At 46.0% G+C, this 24,356-nt stretch overlaps 1 long non-coding RNA gene across 1 annotated transcript in view; it reads right to left on the bottom strand.

Annotated features, from left to right (window-relative positions):
- Positions 1-23,894, bottom strand: part of LOC134929302 (uncharacterized) — a 51,455-nt gene extending 27,561 nt beyond the window's left edge. Inside the window, exons 1-2 of the long non-coding RNA XR_010178457.1 lie at positions 23,811-23,894; positions 22,144-22,257 (exon numbers count right to left, since the gene is read on the bottom strand). This is a non-coding gene — a long non-coding RNA (uncharacterized LOC134929302). The remainder of the gene's footprint in view (positions 1-22,143; positions 22,258-23,810) is intronic.
- Positions 23,895-24,356: the final 462 nt, after the last annotated feature.

The following is a 24,356-nucleotide window of genomic DNA, read 5'->3' as shown; positions in this document are numbered from 1 at the left end:
TCTGTGTCCAGAACCATACCCAGGAACAGTAGACGCGTCGTAGGAACCAGCTGCGACTTTGGACTATTCAGAATCCAGCCGTGCTGTTGTAGCACTTCCCGAGATAGTGCTACTCCGACGAACAACTGCTCCCTGGACCTCGCCTTTATAAGGAGATCGTCCAAGTACGGGATAATTATAACTCCCTTTTTTTTGAAGGAGTATCATCATTTCGGCCATTACCTTGGTAAATACCCTCGGTGCCGGGGACAGACCAACGGCAACGTCTGGAATTGGTAATGACAGTCCTGTACCACAATTTTGAGGTACTCCTGGTGAGGAGGGTAAATGGGGACATGCAGGTAAGCATCCTTGATGTCCAGTGATACCATGTAATCTCCTTCGTCCAGGCTTGCAATAACCGCCCTGAGCGATTCCATTTTGAACTTGAACCTTCGTATATAAGTGTTCAAGGATTTCAATTTTAGAATGGGTCTCACCGAACCGTCTGGTTTCGGTACCACAAACATTGTGGAATAGTAACCCCGGCCTTGTTGAAGGAGGGGTACCGTGATTATCACCTGCTGGAAGTACAGCTTGTGAATTGCCGCCAGTACTACCTCTCCTCGAGGGCAGCAGGCAAGGCAGATTTGAGGTAACGGCGAGGGGGAGTCGCCCCGAAACTCCAGCTTGTATCCCTGTGATACTACTTGCAGAACCCAGGGATCCACCTGTGAGCGAGCCCACTGGTCGCTGAAGTTCCCGAGACGCGCCCCCACCGCACCTGGCTCCACCTGTGGAGCCCCAGCGTCATGCGGTGGACTCAGAGGAAGCGGGGGAAGATTTTTGATCCTGGGAACTGGCTGTCTGGTGCAGCTTTTTCCCTCTTCCCTTGTCTCTGAGCAGAAAGGAAGCGCCTTTAACCCGCTTGCTTTTCTGAAGCCGAAAGGACTGTACCTTATAATACGGTGCTTTCTTAGGCTGTGAGGAAACTTGAGGTAATTTTTTTTTTCCCCCAGCTGTTGCTGTGGATACGAGGTCCCAGAGACCATCCCCAAACAATTCCTCACCCTTATAAGGCAGAATCTTCATGTGCCTTCTAAAGTCAGCATCGCCTGTCCACTGCCGGGTCCCTAATACCCTCCTGGCAGAATGGACATTGCATTAATTCTGGATGCCAGCCGGCAAATATCCCTCTGTGCATCCCTCATATATAAGACGACATCTTTAATATGCTCTATGGGTAGCAAATAGTATCCCTGTCCTGACAGGGTAATAGACCACGCTGCAGCAGCACTATCCATGCTGAGGCAATTGCAGGTCTCAGTATAGTACCTGAGTGTGTATATACAGACTTCAGGATAGCCTCCTGCTTTTTATCAGCAGGCTCCTTCAAAGTGGCCGTATTCTAAGACGGCAGTGCCACCTTTTTTGACAAACGTGTGAGCGCCTTATCCACCCTAGGGGATATCTCCCAACGTGACCTATCCTCTGGCGGGAAAGGGTACGCCATCAGTAACTTTTTAGAAATTGCCAGTTTCTTATCGGGGGAACCCACGCTTCTTCACACACTTCATTCACTCATCTGATGGGGGAACAAAACACTGGCTGCTTTTTCTCCCCAAACATAAAACCCCTTTTTTGTGGTACCTGGGTTAATGTCAGAAATGTGTAACACATTTTACATTGCCGAGATCATGCAACGGATGTTCCTAGTAGATTGTGTATATGTCTCAACCTCGTCGACACTGGAGTCAGACTCCGTGTCGACATCTGTGTCTGCCATCTGAGGTAGCGGGTGTTTTTTGAGCCCCTGATGGCCTTTGAGACGCCTGGGCAGGCGCGGGCTGAGAAGCCGGCTGTCCCACAGCTGTTACGTCATCCAGCCTTTTATGTAAGGAGTTGACACTGTCGGTTAATACCTTCCACCTATCCATCCACTCTGGTGTCGGCCCCACAGGGGGCGACATCACATTTATCGGCATCTGCTCCGCCTTCCACGTAACCTTCCTCATCAAACATGTCGACACAGCCGTACCGACACACCGCACACACACAGGGAATGCTCTGACTGAGGACAGGACCCCACAAAGTCCTTTGGGGAGACAGAGAGAGAGTATGCCAGCACACACCAAAGCACTATATAATACAGGGATTCACACTTCTCACAGTGATTTTTCCCTTATAGCTGCTATAATACACAATTTTGCACCTGAATTTAGTGCCCCCCCTCTCTTTTTAACCCTTTGAGCCTGAAAACTACAGGGGAGAGCCTGGGGAGCTGTCTTCCAGCTGCACTGTGAAGAGAAAATGGCGCCAGTGTGCTGAGGGAGATAGCCCCGCCCCTTTTTCGGCAGACTTTCTCCCGCTTTTTATGGATCTCTGGCAGGGGTATTTTTCACATATATAGCCTCTAGGACTATATATTGTGATTCATTTGCCAGCCAAGGTGTTAATATTGCTGCTCAGGGCGCCCCCCCCCCCCCAGCGCCCTGCACCCATCAGTGACCGGAGTGTGAGGTGTGCATGAGGAGCAATGGCGCACAGCTGCAGTGCTGTGCGCTACCTTGTTGAAGACCGAAGTCTTCTGCCGCCGATTTTCAGGACCATCTTCATGCTTCTGGCTCTGTAAGGGGGACGGCGGCGCGGCTCCGGGACCGAACGATCGAGGTCGGGTCCTGTATTCGATCCCTCTGGAGCTAATGGTGTCCAGTAGCCTAAGAAGCCCAAACTAGCTCCAATCAGGTAGGTTCGCTTCTTCTCCCCTTAGTCCCTCGTAGCAGTGAGTCTGTTGCCAGCAGATCTCACTGAAAATAAAAAACCTAAAATATACTTTCTTTTCTAGGAGCTCAGGAGAGCCCCTAGTGTGCATCCAGCTCAGCCGGGCACAAGATTCTAACAGAGGTCTGGAGGAGGGTCATGGAGGGAGGAGCCAGTGCACACCAGGTAGTCCTAAAGCTTTCTTTAGTTGTGCCCAGTCTCCTGCGGAGCCGCTATTCCCCATGGTCCTTACGGAGTTCCCAGCATCCACTAGGACGTCAGAGAAACAACAAGGCCATATACAAGTTGTTTATGCACAAAACCATTTACTGCATCTATCAGCATAATTGCAACTTTCTGCACAATAACAACTTTCACAAAATTAATGCATGATCAGTAAATGTTTTACAATTACTTACGAATTCAACAAGTCATAAAGTAAGTTGATGTAATGAGTAATGTTCTGCATACAGTATCTTCTTATCAAGGCTTAGCTATTTCTGAGCAGTACAGAGACCTATACAGATGACCAGAATATAGCAAGAGTCACATACACACTGTCATTAACAGGATCCGGTCTTTAGGTCGACTGCACTTAGGTCGACACTCATTAGGTCTAAATGGTCACTAGGTCGACATGTAAAAGGGTTGACATGAGTTTATCACATTATTTTAATTTTTTTAACCTTTTCCTACTTTACTATCCACGTGGACTATGATTGGGAATAGTATCCTGTGCCGAGCACAGCGGTAGTGGAGCGAGGAACCTTGCCCGAAGCATGGCAAGGGGACGTGGTGCACTAATTGGGGTTCCCGGTCACATGAAAAAAACGACACCAAAAAAACACAAAAAAACAACAACCCATGTCGACCTTTTCCATGTCAACTTTGTTCATGTCGACCTAATGACTGTGCCAACCTATTTCAGGTGTCAACCTAGTCACTGTCGACCAATAATGGTCGACCCTATGATCCACACCCATCATTAACCCCTTGTGTAGCAGCTTAATGTCATAATGACCATGGAGGCACCATGGGGGTCATTCCGACCTGATCGCTCACTGCAGTTTGTCGCAGCGCAGCAATCGGGTCGGAACTGCGCATGCGCCGGTGCCACAGTGCGGTGGTGCATGGCAGTTGTCGTTGCCTAGCGATTGCCTTTGAGATAGAGGCGGTCGCTGGGTGGGAGGGCGTGGATGGCGGCGTTAAGCTGCCGTTTAGGGGGAGCGGTCCGGCCAACGCAGGCGTGGCCGGACCAAAGGGGGGGGGGGGGGGGGGCGGTCCGTGGTGGCTGCATGACGTCTCACGCCAGCCGCTGCGGCCAGCGGCAGCAACGAACAACTCCCGGCCAGCTGCAGGAGCTGCGCTGGCCAAGAGTTACTCCAGAAATACAAAAGCATCTCCGCTGTGCGATGCTTTTGTATTTGTGCAGGGGGGGCCGGACTGACATGCTGGGTGGACTAGCCCTGTGCTGGGCGTTCCCCCGCATGTCAGGGAAGATGATCGTAGCTGTGCTAAATTTAGCACAGCTACGATCAACTTGGAATGACCCCCATACCTACAGTAGTTTGAGGTAGTGAATTCATCTGCTCACAACATGGAAGACACCAAAGTACTATTTCAATGTCAATACTTTCTCACATATAAAAATGCTAAATGTATAAATACAGGAGTCCCAGGAGACAAGATTTGTATCCTTCTGCTTCATCTTCCTACTAAGAAATGTTTTAATTAGCTCTTTATGACAGCTGCAGCTTGAGATAGTAACATAGTAACATAGTATCTGAGGTTGAAAAAAGACAATTGTCCATCGAGTTCAACCTATTTGTGGTGTCCTCTGCATGATGATTTGACTAAATAGTGACTATAATGCATGACTATGCACCATACCCCTGGATATCCTTATCCAATAGGAATTTGTCTAACCCATTCTTAAAGGTGTTGACAGATTCCGCCATTACAACTCCCTCGGGCAGGGAATTCCAAACACGTATTGTCCTTACCGTGAAAAAGCCTTTACGCCGTATTGTGCGGAATCTCCTCTCCTCTAACCTGAGCGAGTGTCCACGAGTCCTCTGTGTTGATCTAACCAAAAACAGGTCCCGCGCAAGCTCTGTGTACTGTCCCCTTATATATTTGTAGATGTTGATCATATCCCCTCTTAGTCTCCGCTTTTCCAATGTAAACATGCCTAGTCTTTCAAGCCTTTCCTTGTATTCCATCGTCTCCATGCCCTTAATTAGTTTGGTCGCCCTCCTTTGTACCTTTTCAAGCTCCAGGATATCCTTTTTGTAGTACGGTGCCCAGAACTGTACACAGTATTCAAGGTGTGGCCTCACTAGTGATTTATATAATGGGAGTATAATACTCTCGTCCCTAGCATCAATACCCCGTTTTATGCATGCTAATATCTTATTAGCCTTCTTTGCTGCAGTCCTACTTTGGGTACTACTGCTTAGCTTGCTATCTATGAGGACACCTAAGTCCTTTTCCAGTACAGAATCCCCTAGTTTTACCCCATTTAGTAGGTAGGTGTAATTTTTGTTCTTGTTACCACAGTGCATTACCTTACACTTGTCTGTGTTGAAGCGCATTCTCCATTTGGCTGCCCATGCTTCTAATTTAACTAAGTCGTTCTGAAGAGACTCGGCATCCTCCTCTGTATTTATAGCCTTACACAATTTGGTATCATCTGCAAAAATTGACACCATGCTCTCTAGACCTTCTGTTAGGTCGTTAATGAAAATATTGAACAATAGCGGTCCTAATACTGAGCCTTGCGGCACACCACTTAGTACTTCAGTCCAAGTTGAAAAATATCCATTAACCACAACGCGCTGCTTCCTATTATCTAACCAGTTTTTGACCCAAGTGCATATTGTGCTTCCTAGCCCTGATTCTTGTAGCTTGTATATAAGTCTCATGTGTGGTACAGTATCAAATGCTTTGGCAAAGTCTAAAAAGATTACATCCACGTCTTTACCCTGATCTAGGTTTGCGCTTACTGTTTCATAAAAGCCAAGTAAGTTGGTTTGACAGGATCTGTCCTTCATAAACCCATGTTGATTCCTTTTAATGACCTTATTGGTTTCAAGGAACTTCTGAATACTATCTCTTAGAATACCTTCCAATACTTTCCCCACTATAGATGTAAGACTAACTGGTCTATAATTACCTGGTTCAGCTTTACTTCCCTTTTTGAATATAGGCACTACTTCCGCTATACGCCAGTCTTTGGGAACCATACCTGATATAACTGAATCCTCAAAGATCAGAGATAGCGGTTTTGCCAGTTCAGAGTGAAGCTCCATTAGAACCCTTGGATGAATACCATCGGGCCCTGGTGATTTATTAATCTTTAAATGTTTTAATCGGTGACAGACTACTTCCTCGCTTAAATAAGTACCTATCAGTGTGATATTGTCCTTATTGAGATTGTGTGTCAGTCCCTGAAATGGGTCCTCTCTAGTGAATACTGTTGAAAAAAACTCATTTAGTGTGTCCGCTATGTCATTATCATTTTTGCTTAAGACTCCCAACGTGTCCTTCAAAGGGCCTATACTCTCCTTTTTTAATCTCTTGCTATTGATGTATTTAAAGAATTTTTTGGGATTTGCTTTGCTTTCCTTTGCTACTAGTTTTTCAGTTTCTACTTTAGCCGCTCTTATTTCCTTTTTGCAATTTTTGTTACATTCCTTATAGTGCTGAAATGACTCTGCTTCCCCGTCAGATTTGTATTTTTTAAATGCTCGCCTTTTCTTGCCCATAAGTTCCTTAATCTTTTTGTTAAGCCACATCGGTTTATGATTTTTATTCCCTTTTTTGCTACTCATAGGAATATATTTGAGTGTATTTTTAGCTAGCAGGAATTTTAGTACCTCCCATTTCTCCGTAGTATTTTTTCCTAAAAATAAACCTTCCCATTCAATATCCCTGAAAAATACCCTCATCATTTCAAAATTAGCTTTGCTAAAATTTAAAGTCCTAGTTGAGCCAGTATAGGGCTGTTTGTAGAAACTGATATTGAATGTGACCATATTATGGTCGCTGTTTCCTATGGGTTCCCCTACTATAATACCCGATACCAAATCCTGATTGTTTGTTAATACCAGGTCTAAGATTGCATTGTACCTAGTTGGTCCCTCAATTAGTTGGACTAGGTAGTTATCATTTAGTGTGTTTAAAAACATACTGCCCCTAGCAGTATCACATGAATCGTTTTTCCAGTTTATCTCTGGATAGTTAAAATCTCCCATCACTACTATGTCTCCTACTCCTGCTGCTTTTTCAATTTGCTTTAGTAACAATTCATCATCAGATGCGTTGATACCAGGCGGCCTATAGCATACACCCAATACTAACTTTTTTGTACCTTTTTCCCCGCATGCAATTTCTACCCATAGTGTCTCAACAGTGTCTACAGTACCCTCCTGAGTATCTTCCCATATATTAGGTTTTAAAAACGGCTTTACGTACAGACACACCCCTCCACCCTTTTTATTTAGTCTGTCTCTCCTAAACAGTGTATAGCCCTCTAGATTGACTGTCCAATCATGAGATTCATCCCACCAAGTTTCAGTAATGCCTATAATATCATACTGTTTGCTTGCTGCAAGTATTTCTAGTTCACCCTTTTTACCAGTAATGCTTCTGGCGTTTACATACATACAACTAAGATAAGTATTTTCCCTTGCATTAGGGACATCTTTCACCTTATGTGGCAAGGATGACCTGTAATCGTCATTGGTTAGTGCTTTGGTAAAATCCCTTTTAGTACCCATGTTAGTAACCTTACCGCCTGCTCTTACCCTCCCCCCATCTTCTCCCCCATTTTGTTTACTACCGCCATCCCCACTATTCTCACTGCATGACCCGTAGTTTTTAGCTAAACCCTCCCCCCAGGCTCCTAGTTTAAAATCTCCTCCAACCTTCTAACCATCCTTCCCCCCAGCACCGCTGCCCCCTCCTCAGTCAGGTGCAATCCGTCACGACAAAAGAGATGGCGTCTGACTGAGAAGTCCGCCCAGTGTTCCAGGAACACAAACCCCTCTTTCCTGCACCAATCCCTAAGCCACACATTTACCTCCCTAATCTCCCTCTGCCTCCCTGGACTAGCGCGTGGCACGGGTAATAATTCCGAGAATATTACCTTAGATGTCCTTGCCCTCAGTTTCTTTCCTAAGTCCCTATAGTCTTTCTTAAGGACATCCCACCTTCCGCTAACTTTGTCATTGGTGCCAACGTGCACCAAGACCGCCGGGTCTTTGCCAGCCCCTCCCAACAATCTATCTACCCGGTCCGCGATGTGCCGTACCCGAGCACCCGGGAGACAACAGACTGTACGGCGATCACGGTCCCGGTAGCAGATTGCCCTATCTGCCTTCCTGATGATAGAATCCCCTACCACCACCATTTGACTAGGTACCTCTCTATCTTTTATCCCAACCGCGCCAGAGGGACCGCACCTCTGGATGCTAGAGGGAGCAGTCTCCTCCGGCACCGTCATTTCTTCGCTATCATCCTCCGATTCCTCGTCCAATCGGGCAAATTTGTTCGGGTTTGATAGTTTGGAGATGTCGTGCCTCCCCCTCTTATTCTTCCTTCTAACTGTGACCCAACTGGCTACCTGATCATCATCCTCTTCTACCAGTGACCCCTCCCGCAACTCCTCCACCGTTCTGTCTAAACTACGCTCGAGATTGTGAATCTCCCTCAGTCGCGTAACTGTTTGCTCTAGATCAGTTACCTGGGCTTCCAGGGCAACAGTTCGCACACACCTCGTGCAGATGTATTCACACTGGGCCGGTAGCTCCAGGTGTGCATACATCTTGCACGACATGCACTGAGTGAGGTCCTCAATCACAGCCCCTCCCATATTGTTTGCAAGGTCTAACTCCCTGTTACACTCAAAGAAAAAGCAGCAAAAATAAAAAATAGAAGACAAGCAATATCACTTATACAATAATTAAGCTGGCTTATACTTATCTATCTTTGTGCGGTTCTTGGTCCTTCACTTTTATGCAGCCGTAGTGCTCTCACCTGCGGCACCTATACTCCACTTAGCAGTTGCAGTTGTACCAGCTCACTACTCCTCCTTTTCACTCGGCTTCCAGCTCCTGCTAAGACAAAAAAAAAAAAAAAATGCCCCTCACACCCGCACAATCACAGCCCCTCTGCTACTCCAAGTAAGAGACCCTCTCACTCACTCACAAGGACAGCCCCTTGCAGTCTCACCAGAAGTTTAATGGTACTGTAAATGTGTGTTCCTGATTGTGTATTATAAAACTCACCTTTATCTGTATTCTAACTCACCTTTATACTGTTTCCAACTCACTTAGAAATCCCAGCAGCACTTTGAAGAGACCAGCCCCACAGAATATAATGAAACACAGAACACTGGGGGTGATTCCGAGTTGTTCGCTCGCTAGCTGCTTTTAGCAGCATTGCACACGCTAAGCCGCCGCCTACTGGGAGTGTATCTTAGCTTAGCAGAATTGCGAACGAGAGATTCGCAGAATTGCGAATAAAAAATTCTTAGCAGTTTCTGAGCAGCTCGAGACTTACTCACAAATAGCGATCAGTTCAGTCAGTTTCGTTCCTGGTTTGACGTCACAAACACACCCAGCGTTCGTCCAGACACTCCCCCGTTTCTTCAGACACTCCCGCGTTTTTCCCAGAAACGCCAGCGTTTTTTCGCACACTCCCATAAAATGGCCAGTTTCCGCCCAGAAACACCCACTTCCTGTCAATCACACTACGATCAGCACAGCGATGAAAAAGCTTTGTTATGCCGTGAGTAAAATACCTAACTTTTGTGTAAAATAACTAAGCGCATGCGCTCTGAGAACATTGCGCATGCGCAGTTAGCGGATAATCGCAGTATAGCGCAACTCGGCAACGAGCGAACAACTCGGAATCACCCCCACTGACACCTAATCTTCTTCCCTGCTTCTGTGTCCATTTAAGGATGCTGACAAATGTCAGAGCTAAATATGAGATGCATATAGGGGGGTAATTCAGACTGGATCGCTGCAGTGGCAGCGATCGCAGTCTGAATTACTGTGTGGAGTGCGCACGCGCAGCGTCCGCACTACGCGAGAGCACCCTGAGAGCCCAGTGAGATCTAGCAGCATCTTACTAGCTGCAATCGCCTCTGTCTGATTGACAGGCAGAGGCGGTCGTGGGGCGGGAGGGGGCATGCCAACGGCATTAGAATGCCATTGGCGGGGCGCGGTCCAGACAACGGAGGCATGTCCGCACCATTGGGGTGTGGGTGGTACGCAGCCAGTAGCTCCCTGCCAGCGCTCAAGAGCTGCACTGGCAGGGAGCTACTTGTCAGGTACAAAAGCATCGCCGCCGTGTGATGCTTTTGGACCTGTGTGGGGGGGAGGGGGGAGGGCCTGACATGCGGGGCGGACTAGCCCTGTGCTGGGTGTCCCCCCGCATGTCAGAGTAAATGATCACAGATGTGATAAATTTAGCACATCTACGATCAACTCTGAATTACCCCCATAGTTTAAAAACAATTGAACAATGCTGACACCTCTCTTTGCTGTTACTCGGCAGGGGTAGCCCTTGTTATTGTTTTTTTTTTTTTCTTTAACGGATATCTGAAAAATCAGTACAATAATCATAAAATATTACATCTCTGTTTGTGTGTTTGTGTATTTATAAAATTATGCTAATGAACATATGTCTATAAGAATGCTATAGTAACAATTAAATGTATTAATATTGATGAGAGGTGGTTATCCATTCGCTCCTGTACAATTACAGGTCCCATTATGTCATTTAAGTCTGAGATTTTGTGTTTAGAAATTAACTAAACCTGGAAATTTCTGCATTGCTGACAGACAGGTAAGTCTCATCTACTGGCACAGGGTGTGCTAGAAATTATAAATACACCCATGGTGTCACCACCTCCTTGTTCTAGGGAGCAATTCCTGTTCTGGACATCGGACCATAGCACAGTACCCTCTTTGCATACATACCCTTTCTTTTTTCCCAACTTCCCCTCTCTTAGCTTCGTCAACTTTGGCAAAACGGCTGTCGTGGGAAGCACAAATTTCCGTGACAAGGCATTGGCATTAGAACATAGAGCTCTTGCTCTATGTTCCACTGCAAGGATGAAATAAGAGCCGTTGTGCTGGTACTGAAGTTTAGAATGAGGTCCTATATCAGATATGCAGATATGTCCTCATATATCTTGCCTCAATATGCCTCAATGCCTCAATATGCCTGATGTGAGTGAGCTGACAGGTCTTGTTTTGCAGAAAATATGTATTACTTGCATTGCTATGCAAATTAGACACACAAGCAGAATCTGCTGATTAAAACAATATACGGCATGCATTCTGTTTGCGAATGCACCTGTATCTGCATACCAAATGGTACATTACAGTGTTTTCTAGGAAAACAGCCACAGTCACACACAGAATAAGCAAAGCTGCTTTTTCGTCCATTTTGCGAGTAGGATTCATTTTAATGGAAAAACTTGCACGAAAAAAGACGCTTGGTGCTACCGAGTCACACTACAGCATGGCATGACTTGAAGAGCTCTGTAACATACAGGAAGACTAGATGCAAGTGTACACATGTGTAGGGCCTGTTTCAGAGTTGTACGATATTGCACAGCCGCAGGGAAGGGGCTGTGCAATACCATACAGTTAATATTGCTAATGCAGCAGGAGGCAACTGATGTAAATAGAAGCTTACCTGCTTTCGTGATCCACTGTTGCATCTCAAGATGCACCATCAGATCACTTTGCAGGAGCGGGTTTGAGATTTCTATCTCAGATCCACAACTGAGGTCAGTAAATCAGCATCCAGACACAGACACTGACTTCGGCACTTCCACAAAACAAAGGTAATACAGATGTGTTCGCCTCCTCTTCCTTGCCCTGAAATGCCCTCAGTCTGTCAATCAGGCTGGGGCTTAAGGGGCACTGCATGTGAGGATGCAGGACCCGTTCTGCAGATTTGCAGAACAGGTCCTGCACATGCAGTATTCCCACCATCAGACTTGTTCGCTAACCATTGGGTTAGCATACAAGTCTGAATCAGGCCTACAGTTTTCATTTCCCGTTACCTCCCTCTGGTCTCTTGAGGTGGTGGTTGAGGATGGAAAGGTCTGTAGAACCTGGGATGGAACCTTCTTGGTGGAAGACTCTCCTGAGGAAATGCTTCCTCTACCCATTGCTCTATTTGCAATCTACCCATCTGCCGTACTTGATCATTTACCAATTCTACTGCCTCTATCACTTAATAAGGGCCTTGCCCATGTGCACACAATTTTACCTCTTGGGTAGGTACCAGGACAAGCACCTTGTCACCTGGACTAAAGGTGCACATGGAGGCTAAGGTGTCATGACCCCCCCTTTGCCACCACTGTGCTTCCTGTAATTGTTGCTTTACTAATGGACCTGGGATAATAGGAAGAGATACAGGGGAAACTCAGTGATCAAGTTTAGGGACAGTCTGTTGGCAGACTGAACAAGCTTGGCAGTGTCTCCTGACTGCCATGCAGATGCCTGGCCAGTAAAACCTCTGGAGTACCCAATTGAGAGTTTTTTCTTCTTCCAATTGCTGTCCGTTAGGGTGTATATAGGCCTTGCCAACACCAAAGAAATGTGTATCTGTGGCACCAAAAGCTGATTATTTTCTCTTGTACTACCACTACCCTATATAACAGGTCCCTTTCTATTATAAAGTATGGGTCTCACTCATACGGTCTTTCAGATTTCCTTACTCCATTAACTCTCACAACATACTGTATCTGTAGGCATACTCAAATGCACAATCTTTTAATTAGTCTCAAGCAAAGTGATATTACAGTTCTGGACACAGGAAACCAATCTTCTCCACCAGCTGGCAAGGTATCTGTTTACTATTATCTTTCTCTGACCAGGCCTTCTTCCTAATGTCTTCTGGAACATAATGCTGGTCTGATTGCAGCCAAAGCCTTAAACCCATGCTCCAAATATTGCTGCTTCCTGATTTTTCCCTCCGGTTTTGGAGTGTGAGTAAACGATCATGTAGGGTCAGACGTCTGGCCAGTGATTCGGTTGCTGGCATGTCTACACCAATCCGGTCGAGTATAATTACCCACTTGCTATTGCTGCTACCACTTGCACTATTTGTCCTTTCATGGTAATGGGAATATTGTCATGGTCATATTCCTTGGTGGCCTCATGTATGCATAAAACTTTTACTCATGGTAGACAGATTATTCGGCTCTCTGGAACTAGACTGCTGGACAGCAAGATGACTTCACTGCCTGAATCCATTAACACCAACACCGCCTGTTGCTGCATCAGGATAGGCACCCAGAACAGCAGTGGGCTTCCCATGGATGAGGACATGGTTAAACAAACATGGAACATGGGGCCTAGTCACCCCACTGAACAATCCATCAGTTCTTGCCATATTTACCAGGGCTTAATATCAGTTAATGGCTATAACAAGCCCCACAAATGACTGTGGATCACTCTACAGAACCCATTTTTGCAACTTTTGGATTATGGTCCACACATAATGGTAAATTGGAAGAATCTCCAAGTTTATGACAGGTGGATTTCAATTGGGCTCTAATCAGCTCTTCGTTAACTTTGCCAGGTTGGCCAGCTGAGCATGCACTGCAGACCCCAGCCTAAATCACCAGTAGTAATATCTTTGTGCCTTCCCAGGCCATGTCACCCCTATCCGCACTAGAATCGTGGTCTAAAGTTGCTGATAATTCATGGCCTGGTCCTCTGGCATATCCACATAGGCTCTCTGTGCTTTGCCCATCAAATAAGGAGCCAATTTTGACACTCACTAATCCATTGGCCATTTAAGCCAATTTGCCGTCTTCTCAACTCAAAGGACAAAAGAAAGGCCTCAACACCGTCTGAGGGTGTCATCTTCTGCATCATGGCAGGCCCATGTTCACCCAGTCGACACTAACTGTGCTCTAGCCACAATAATTTATTTCTCTCTCTCTCCCTGTGCCTCAGCAATGGCCTGCATTTGGCCCTGCTGAGCCTGCAGCGTAGAGCCCACATTAATTTAAGCCAGAGGATTTTCTCCATCTTGCTATCTGAGGTGATGGGAAAGTAAACTGGGGCCTCCATTAACATACACTGACAAGCCAATTCCTAATACTATGACTGCTGCGTATTACCTGCTAGAGAGTAAAAACGCATGCTGCATTTCATTTTAATCAGCAGGATCTGCTTGTGCATCCTATTGCATTATTGTGCGATTGAGATTCATTTTTGTGGAAATAAAACCACACATAAAAAGACTAGAGATGAGCGCCGGAAATTTTTCGGGTTTTGTGTTTTGGTTTTGGGTTCGGTTCCGCGGCCGTGTTTTGGGTTCGACCGCGTTTTGGCAAAACCTCACCGAATTTTTTTTGTCGGATTCGGGTGTGTTTTGGATTCGGGTGTTTTTTTCAAAAAACCCTAAAAAACAGCTTAAATCATAGAATTTGGGGGTAATTTTGATCCCAAAGTATTATTAACCTCAAAAAACATAATTTACACTCATTTTCAGCCTATTCTGAACACATCACACCTCACAATATTATTTTTAGTCCTAAAATTTGCACCGAGGTCGCTGTGTGAGTAAGATAAGCGACCCTAGTGGCCGACACAAACACCGGGCCCATCTAGGAGTGGCACTGCAGTGTCACGCAGGATGTCCCTTCCAAAAAACCCTCCCCAAACAGCACATGACGCAAAGAAAAAAAGAGGCGCAATGAGGTAGCTGTGTGAGTAAGATTAGCGACCCTAGTGGCCGACACAAACACCGGGCCCATCTAGGAGTGGCTCTGCAGTGTCACGCAGGATGGCCCTTCCAAAAAACCCTCCCCAAACAGCACATGACGCAAAGAAAAAAAGAGGCGCAATGAGGTAGCTGACTGTGTGAGAAAGATAAGCGACCCTAGTGGCCGACACAAACACCGGGCCCATCTAGGAGTGGCACTGCAGTGTCACGCAGGATGTCCCTTCCAAAAAACCCTCCCCAAACAGCACATGACGCAAAGAAAAAAAGAGGCGCAATGAGGTAGCTGACTGTGTGAGAAAGATAAGCGACCCTAGTGGCCGACACAAACACCGGGCCCATCTAGGAGTGGCACTGCAGTGTCACGCAGGATGTCCCTTCCAAAAAACCCTCCCCAAACAGCACATGACGCAAAGAAAAAAAGAGGCGCAATGAGGTAGCTGACTGTGTGAGAAAGATAAGCGACCCTAGTGGCCGACACAAACACCGGGCCCATCTAGGAGTGGCACTGCAGTGTCACGCAGGATGTCCCTTCCAAAAAACCCTCCCCAAACAGCACATGACGCAAAGAAAAAAAGAGGCGCAATGAGGTAGCTGTGTGAGAAAGATAAGCGACCCTAGTGGCCGACACAAACACCGGGCCCATCTAGGAGTGGCACTGCAGTGTCACGCAGGATGTCCCTTCCAAAAAACCCTCCCCAAACAGCACATGACGCAAAGAAAAAAAGAGGCGCATGAGGTAGCTGTGTGAGTAAGATTAGCGACCCTAGTGGCCGACACAAACACCGGGCCCATCTAGGAGTGGCACTGCAGTGTCACGCAGGATGGCCCTTCCAAAAAACCCTCCCCAAACAGCACATGACGCAAAGAAAAAAAGAGGCGCAATGAGGTAGCTGACTGTGTGAGTAAGATTAGCGACCCTAGTGGCCGACACAAACACCGGGCACATCTAGGAGTGGCACTGCAGTGTCACGCAGGATGTCCCTTCCAAAAAACCCTCCCCAAACAGCACATGACGCAAAGAAAAAAAGAGGCGCAATGAGGTAGCTGTGTGAGTAAGATTAGCGACCCTAGTGGCCGACACAAACACCGGGCCCATCTAGGAGTGGCACTGCAGTGTCACGCAGGATGTCCCTTCCAAAAAACCCTCCCCAATCAGCACATGATGCAAAGAAAAAGAAAAGAAAAAAGAGGTGCAAGATGGAATTATCCTTGGGCCCTCCCACCCACCCTTATGTTGTATAAACAAAACAGGACATGCACACTTTAACCAACCCATCATTTCAGTGACAGGGTCTGCCACATGACTGTGACTGATATGACGGGTTGGTTTGGACCCCCCCCAAAAAAGAAGCAATTAATCTCTCCTTGCACAAACTGGCTCTACAGAGGCAAGATGTCCACCTCATCTTCACCCTCCGATATATCACCGTGTACATCCCCCTCCTCACAGATTATCAATTCGTCCCCACTGGAATCCACCATCTCAGCTCCCTGTGTACTTTGTGGAGGCAATTGCTGCTGGTCAATGTCTCCGCGGAGGAATTGATTATAATTCATTTTAATGAACATCATCTTCTCCACATTTTCTGGATGTAACCTCGTACGCCGATTGCTGACAAGGTGAGCGGCGGCACTAAACACTCTTTCGGAGTACACACTTGTGGGAGGGCAACTTAGGTAGAATAAAGCCAGTTTGTGCAAGGGCCTCCAAATTGCCTCTTTTTCCTGCCAGTATAAGTACGGACTGTGTGACGTGCCTACTTGGATGCGGTCACTCATATAATCCTCCACCATTCTATCAATGTTGAGAGAATCATATGCAGTGACAGTAGACGACATGTCCGTAATCGTTGTCAGGTCCTTCAGTCCGGACCAGATGTCAGCATCAGCAGTCGCTCCAGACTGCCCTGCATCACCGCCAGCGGGTGGGCTCGGAATTCTGAGCCTTTTCCTCGCACCCCCAGTTGCGGGAGAATGTGAAGGAGGAGATGTTGACAGGTCGCGTTCCGCTTGACTTGACAATTTTGTCACCAGCAGGTCTTTCAACCCCAGCAGACCTGTGTCTGCCGGAAAGAGAGATCCAAGGTAGGCTTTAAATCTAGGATCGAGCACGGTGGCCAAAATGTAGTGCTCTGATTTCAACAGATTGACCACCCGTGAATCCTTGTTAAGCGAATTAAGGGCTGCATCCACAAGTCCCACATGCCTAGCGGAATCGCTCCGTGTTAGCTCCTTCTTCAATGCCTCCAGCTTCTTCTGCAAAAGCCTGATGAGGGGAATGACCTGACTCAGGCTGGCAGTGTCTGAACTGACTTCACGTGTGGCAAGTTCAAAGGGCATCAGAACCTTGCACAACGTTGAAATCATTCTCCACTGCACTTGAGACAGGTGCATTCCATCTCCTATATCGTGCTCAATTGTATAGGCTTGAATGGCCTTTTGCTGCTCCTCCAACCTCTGAAGCATATAGAGGGTTGAATTCCACCTCGTTACCACTTCTTGCTTCAGATGATGGCAGGGCAGGTTCAGTAGTTTTTGGTGGTGCTCCAGTCTTCTGTACGTGGTGCCTGTACGCCGAAAGTGTCCCGCAATTTTTCTGGCCACCGACAGCATCTCTTGCACGCCCCTGTCGTTTTTTAAAAAATTCTGCACCACCAAATTCAAGGTATGTGCAAAACATGGGACGTGCTGGAATTTGCCCATATTTAATGCACACACAATATTGCTGGCGTTGTCCGATGCCACAAATCCACAGGAGAGTCCAATTGGGGTAAGCCATTCCGCGATGATCTTCCTCAGTTGCCGTAAGAGGTTTTCAGCTGTGTGCGTATTCTGGAAAGCGGTGATACAAAGCGTAGCCTGCCTAGGAAAGAGTTGGCGTTTGCGAGATGCTGCTACTGGTGCCGCCGCTGCTGTTCTTGCGGCGGGAGTCCATACATCTACCCAGTGGGCTGTCACAGTCATATAGTCCTGACCCTGCCCTGCTCCACTTGTCCACATGTCCGTGGTTAAGTGGACATTGGGTACAACTGCATTTTTTAGGACACTGGTGAGTCTTTTTCTGACGTCCGTGTACATTCTCGGTATCGCCTGCCTAGAGAAGTGGAACCTAGATGGTATTTGGTAACGGGGGCACACTGCCTCAATAAATTGTCTAGTTCCCTGTGAACTAACGGCGGATACCGGACGCACGTCTAACACCAACATAGTTGTCAAGGACTCAGTTATCCGCTTTGCAGTAGGATGACTGCTGTGATATTTCATCTTCCTCGCAAAGGACTGTTGAACAGTCAATTGCTTACTGGAAGTAGTACAAGTGGGCTTACGACTTCCCCTCTGGGATGACCATCGACTCCCAGCGGCAACAACAGCAGCGCCAGCAGCAGTAGGCGTTACACGCAAGGATGCATCGGAGGAATCCCAGGCAGGAGAGGACTCGTCAGACTTGCCAGTGACATGGCCTGCAGGACTATTGGCATTCCTGGGGAAGGAGGAAATTGACACTGAGGGAGTTGGTGGGGTGGTTTGCGTGAGCTTGGTTACAAGAGGAAGGGATTTACTGGTCAGTGGACTGCTTCCGCTGTCACCCAAAGTTTTTGAACTTGTCACTGACTTATTATGAATGCGCTGCAGGTGACGTATAAGGGAGGATGTTCCGAGGTGGTTAACGTCCTTACCCCTACTTATTACAGCTTGACAAAGGGAACACACGGCTTGACACCTGTTGTCCGCATTTCTGGTGAAATACCTCCACACCGAAGAGCTGATTTTTTTGGTATTTTCACCTGGCATGTCAACGGCCATATTCCTCCCACGGACAACAGGTGTCTCCCCGGGTGCCTGACTTAAACAAACCACCTCACCATCAGAATCCTCCTGGTCAATTTCCTCCCCAGCGCCAGCAACACCCATATCCTCCTCATCCTGGTGTACTTCAACACTGACATCTTCAATCTGACTATCAGGAACTGGACTGCGGGTGCTCCTTCCAGCACTTGCAGGGGGCATGCAAATAGTGGAAGGCGCATGCTCTTCACGTCCAGTGTTGGGAAGGTCAGGCATCGCAAACGACACAATTGGACTCTCCTTGTGGATTTGGGATTTCAAAGAACGCACAGTTCTTTGCGGTGCTTTTGCCAGCTTGAGTCTTTTCAGTTTTCTAGCGAGAGGCTGAGTGCTTCCATCCTCATGTGAAGCTGAACCACTAGCCATGAACATAGGCCAGGGCCTCAGCCGTTCCTTGCCACTCCGTGTGGTAAATGGCATATTGGCAAGTTTACGCTTCTCCTCCGACAATTTTATTTTAGGTTTTGGAGTCCTTTTTTTTCTGATATTTGGTGTTTTGGATTTGACATGCTCTGTACTATGACATTGGGCATCGGCCTTGGCAGACGACGTTGCTGGCATTTCATCGTCTCGGCCATGACTAGTGGCAGCAGCTTCAGCACGAGGTGGAAGTGGATCTTGATCTTTCCCTAATTTTGGAACCTCAACTTTTTTGTTCTCCATATTTTATAGGCAGAACTAAAAGGCACCTCAGGTAAACAATGGAGATGGATGGATTGGATACTAGTATACAATTATGGACGGACTGCCACGGTTAGGTGGTATAAAAAAACCACGGTTAGGTGGTATATATTATAATAATAATACAATTATGGATGGACGGACTGCCTGCCGACACAGAGGTAGCCACAGCCGTGAACTACCGCACTGTACACTGGTTGATAAAGAGATAGTAGTATACTCGTAACAACTAGTATGACACTATGACGACGGTATAAAGAATGAAAAAAAAACCACGGTTAGGTGGTATATATTATAATAATAATACAATTATGGATGGACGGACTGCCTGCCGACTGCCGACACAGAGGTAGCCACAGCCGTGAACTACCGCACTGTACACTGGTTGATAAAGAGATAGTAGTATACTCGTAACAACTAGTATGACACTATGACGACGGTATAAAGAATGAAAAAAAAACCACGGTTAGGTGGTATATATTATAATAATAATACAATTATGGATGGACGGACTGCCTGCCGACTGCCGACACAGAGGTAGCCACAGCCGTGAACTACCGCACTGTACACTGGTTGATAAAGAGATAGTAGTATACTCGTAACAACTAGTATGACACTATGACGACGGTATAAAGAATGAAAAAAAAACCACGGTTAGGTGGTATATATTATAATAATAATACAATTATGGATGGACGGACTGCCTGCCGACTGCCGACACAGAGGTAGCCACAGCCGTGAACTACCGCACTGTACACTGGTTGATAAAGAGATAGTAGTATACTCGTAACAACTAGTATGACACTATGACGACGGTATAAAGAAAGAAAAAAAAATACCACAGTTAGGTGGTATATATTATAATAATAATACAATTATGGATGGACGGACTGCCTGCCGACTGCCGACACAGAGGTAGCCACAGCCGTGAACTACCGCACTGTACACTGGTTGATAAAGAGATAGTAGTATACTCGTAACAACTAGTATGACACTATGACGACGGTATAAAGAATGAAAAAAAAACCACGGTTAGGTGGTATATATTATAATAATAATACAATTATGGATGGACGGACTGCCTGCCGACTGCCGACACAGAGGTAGCCACAGCCGTGAACTACCGCACTGTACACTGGTTGATAAAGAGATAGTAGTATACTCGTAACAACTAGTATGACACTATGACGACGGTATAAAGAATGAAAAAAAAACCACGGTTAGGTGGTATATATTATAATAATAATACAATTATGGATGGACGGACTGCCTGCCGACTGCCGACACAGAGGTAGCCACAGCCGTGAACTACCGCACTGTACACTGGTTGATAAAGAGATAGTAGTATACTCGTAACAACTAGTATGACACTATGACGACGGTATAAAGAATGAAAAAAAAACCACGGTTAGGTGGTATATATTATAATAATAATACAATTATGGATGGACGGACTGCCTGCCGACTGCCGACACAGAGGTAGCCACAGCCGTGAACTACCGCACTGTACACTGGTTGATAAAGAGATAGTAGTATACTCGTAACAACTAGTATGACACTATGACGGTATAAAGAATGAAAAAAAAACCACGGTTAGGTGGTATATATTATAATAATAATACAATTATGGATGGACGGACTGCCTGCCGACTGCCGACACAGAGGTAGCCACAGCCGTGAACTACCGCACTGTACACTGGTTGATAAAGAGATAGTAGTATACTCGTAACAACTAGTATGACACTATGACGACGGTATAAAGAAAGAAAAAAAAATACCACGGTTAGGTGGTATATATTGTAATACAATTATGGATGGACGGACTGCCTGCCGAGTTCCGACTGCCGACACAGAGGTAGCCACAGCCGTGAACTACCGCACTGTACTGTGTCTGCTGCTAATATAGACTGGTTGATAAAGAGATAGTATACAATACATACAACAATATACTACTATACTGGTGGTCAGGCACTGGTCACCACTAGTCACACTGGCAGTGGCACTCCTGCAGCAAAAGTGTGCACTGTTTAATTTTAAATTAATATAATATTATGTACTCCTGGGGGCTCCTGCTATAACAACCTGCAGTGCTCCCCAGTCTCCCCCACAATTATTATAAGCTTTGCCTTTTATACATTGATGTGCAGCACACTGGGCTGAGCTGAGTGCACACAGACTGAGTCACACTGTGTGACTGGCTGCTGCTGTGTATCGTTTTTTTTCAGGCAGAGAACGGATATAGCAGAGAACGGATATATTATATTAAAATAAATAAAAGTTAACTAACAACAACTGCACTGGTCACTGTGGTAAACTCTGTCTGACTCTGCACAATCTCTCTCTCTCTTCTAATCTAATTTCTAATGGAGAGGACGCCAGCCACGTCCTCTCCCTATCAATCTCAATGCACGTGTGAAAATGGCGGCGACGCGCGGCTCCTTATATAGAATCCGAGTCTCGCGAGAATCCGACAGCGTCATGATGACGTTCGGGCGCGCTCGGGTTAACCGAGCAAGGCGGGAGGATCCGAGTCTGCTCGGACCCGTGAAAAAAACATGAAGTTCGTGCGGGTTCGGTTTCAGAGAAACCGAACCCGCTCATCTCTAAAAAAGACGCTCAGTGCTACCAAGTTCCACCACATCATGTCGTGACTTGAAGGACTGTTTAGCATGACTGCATCAAGAATGTAAAAGGACACATCTGTAGATATATATTTATGTCTTAAGATCTAGTTTGCAGGAAAATCCAAAGATAATGGCATATTAATCACTACTCAGGCAGCATATCTAGACTCATAAAGTTGCAGTATACAAGTCAATCCAGTAGATGGCGTACCAAGACAAATACTACATTTAACAGAGTCGCTGGCTATGTTTCTTACAACCTATTATTGTTACTGTAGGTTAAATTGCAATGGTTTTGGGATCTACAAGATAATATTTGTTTGACTAAACTGAACTTAGACTGAACTGTGACTGTTCTGCAGAGGAACTTAATTGATGCAGAGATTCTGTTGGTATCTGGCGTAGGTGAGACTTGTTTATACCACGTACTATATACCCCTTATGCCATACAATTTTCCTTTTCAATTCAAGCACCTACAGTTACCTGTATGCGTCTGCTTTGCTATGATGATTAACAAATTCTAGGGACAAACACTCAAAGTTCCAGTTGTAGATTTCAGGACTAGCTGCTTCTCCCCAAGCATCATTGTGTTAATCCCTGAAGGAAAAACTGCAAATATTATTTAAAAGACATTTGTGCTTTATGTCTACAATATAAAATATACATGTCAATCAATATTAGATGTCACTTCTGTCTTTGTAATATTAGTTCTGCTGAGCCATAACAGACATCCATGCGAGTGAAGCCACTGGCAAACACTAGTAACAAATACAATTCATAAACATCTCTGATGTACTACCACACTTAGCCCTTTGGCATGTACAGGTTGAGTCTCCAATATACTAAATTCCAAAATCCCCAAATTTTTGAGCACTAAGAAAGTGACAACTTTTGCTTTCTGATTGTTCAATGTACAGTACATAAACTTTGTTTCATGCACAAAATAATTAAAAATATTATATAAAATAACCTTCAGGCTGTGTGTATAAGGTGTTTATTTATGAAACAAATACATTTTGTGCATAATCTTTGTTTCCGGCAAAAAAATGTTTTTTTAAAAATATATAAAATAACCTTCAGGCTATGTGTACAGTATATGAAACATAAATGCATTTCATGTTTAGACTTGAGTCCAGTACTTAAGATATATGTATCTCTTTATATATGCATATACAGATCAGTGACATGTGGTGAGGTCAGAGGCTGGGGAGGCACACATGGGGGTGGGTCTGGGTGCTGGGAGTCTGTGACCCCCTATTCAATGTAAAATACACACAGTCCTGTAACCACACTCACTACAGATGCCACACACACAGTGGTTCCGAGAGGGAGTGGAAGGTACTCTCTACCTGGCCCATTGGAGGGGTCCGGAGGGGGCCCTGGTCCCGCTGCCCTCCTCCTTCCTTGTTGCTGACAGACGCATTTCATGTGGGGAGAGAGAGGACTGGCAGCCGCTGCAGCAGCCTCTCTCCCAGCCCAGCAGATGCTGGTGTGTGCTGGGGTGACAGGCAGCTCAGCGGTGGCCAGTCCTCTCTCCAGTGATAAAAGGAAGGGGAGCGTTTGCGCCCTCCATTGTGCTGCTACCCACCGGTTCTGACACTGGCTCCCCCACTGCGTGGTGCACACCTACACACACACAGAGTACTCACTACAGTCCTACTACAGATGCCACACACAAACAATCCTGTCCCCACACTCACTACAGATGATACACACATACACACACAGATACATACATCCTGTCCCCACACTCACTACAGATGATACACACATACACACACAGATACATACATCCTGTCCCCACACTCACTACAGATGATACACACATACACACACACACACACAGATACATACATCCTATCCCCACACTCACTACAGATGATACACACACACATACACACACAGATACATACATCCTGTCCCCACACTCACTACAGATGATACACACATACACACACAGATACATACATCCTGTCCCCACACTCACTACAGATGATACACACATACACACACAGATACATACATCCTGTCCCCACACTCACTACAGGTGATACACACACAAACACAGAGTCCTGTCCCATCACTCACTACAGAACACACACACACACACACACACACACACACACACACACACACACACTGCTACTCACCTCAGTCACTGTGCATGGGTGGCTGCTGCTGGCATTTCATATCCCCATCTCCCTCTTCCCCTGTCACGCTGCTCAGCTCCGGTGTCTGTGTTTCTGCACTTCCTGGATTGGTCACATGACCAATCCAAGCTTTTCCATCAGAGCACAAGTATGCCCCCACACTGAGGCATGCCTCTCATTTCTCCTTTCTAAGCAGCATGATTGGCTGCTGTGTAGCCCTGCCCCACTGTACAGGCAGGCTCTGACAGTGTGTGAGATGAGGCTCAGCTCTGGCTGCCTCATCTCTGTCTCCCCCTGCAATCACGGAGCCCTGCACCTGTGGGTAGTTTTATCTATATGTGGTGGAAATATTGATTTTATTTGCTTTGTGTATATGTATATATATATATATATTTATAAAATGATAAGTATGAAAGGTGTATTGTGTGTATATATAATATTGGTAAAGCATGTATATTTATTGTATCAAATGTATATATTTATAGGAAGGCAAGGTGTAATGTAATGTAATGTACAATGAGTTATGGGTATAGGGTGATTGTTGCA

Source organism: Pseudophryne corroboree, chromosome 5, assembly GCF_028390025.1.
Source record: "Pseudophryne corroboree isolate aPseCor3 chromosome 5, aPseCor3.hap2, whole genome shotgun sequence".
NCBI classification, from domain to species: domain Eukaryota; kingdom Metazoa; phylum Chordata; class Amphibia; order Anura; family Myobatrachidae; genus Pseudophryne; species Pseudophryne corroboree.
This window is presented reverse-complemented; position numbering and strand designations above follow the sequence as displayed.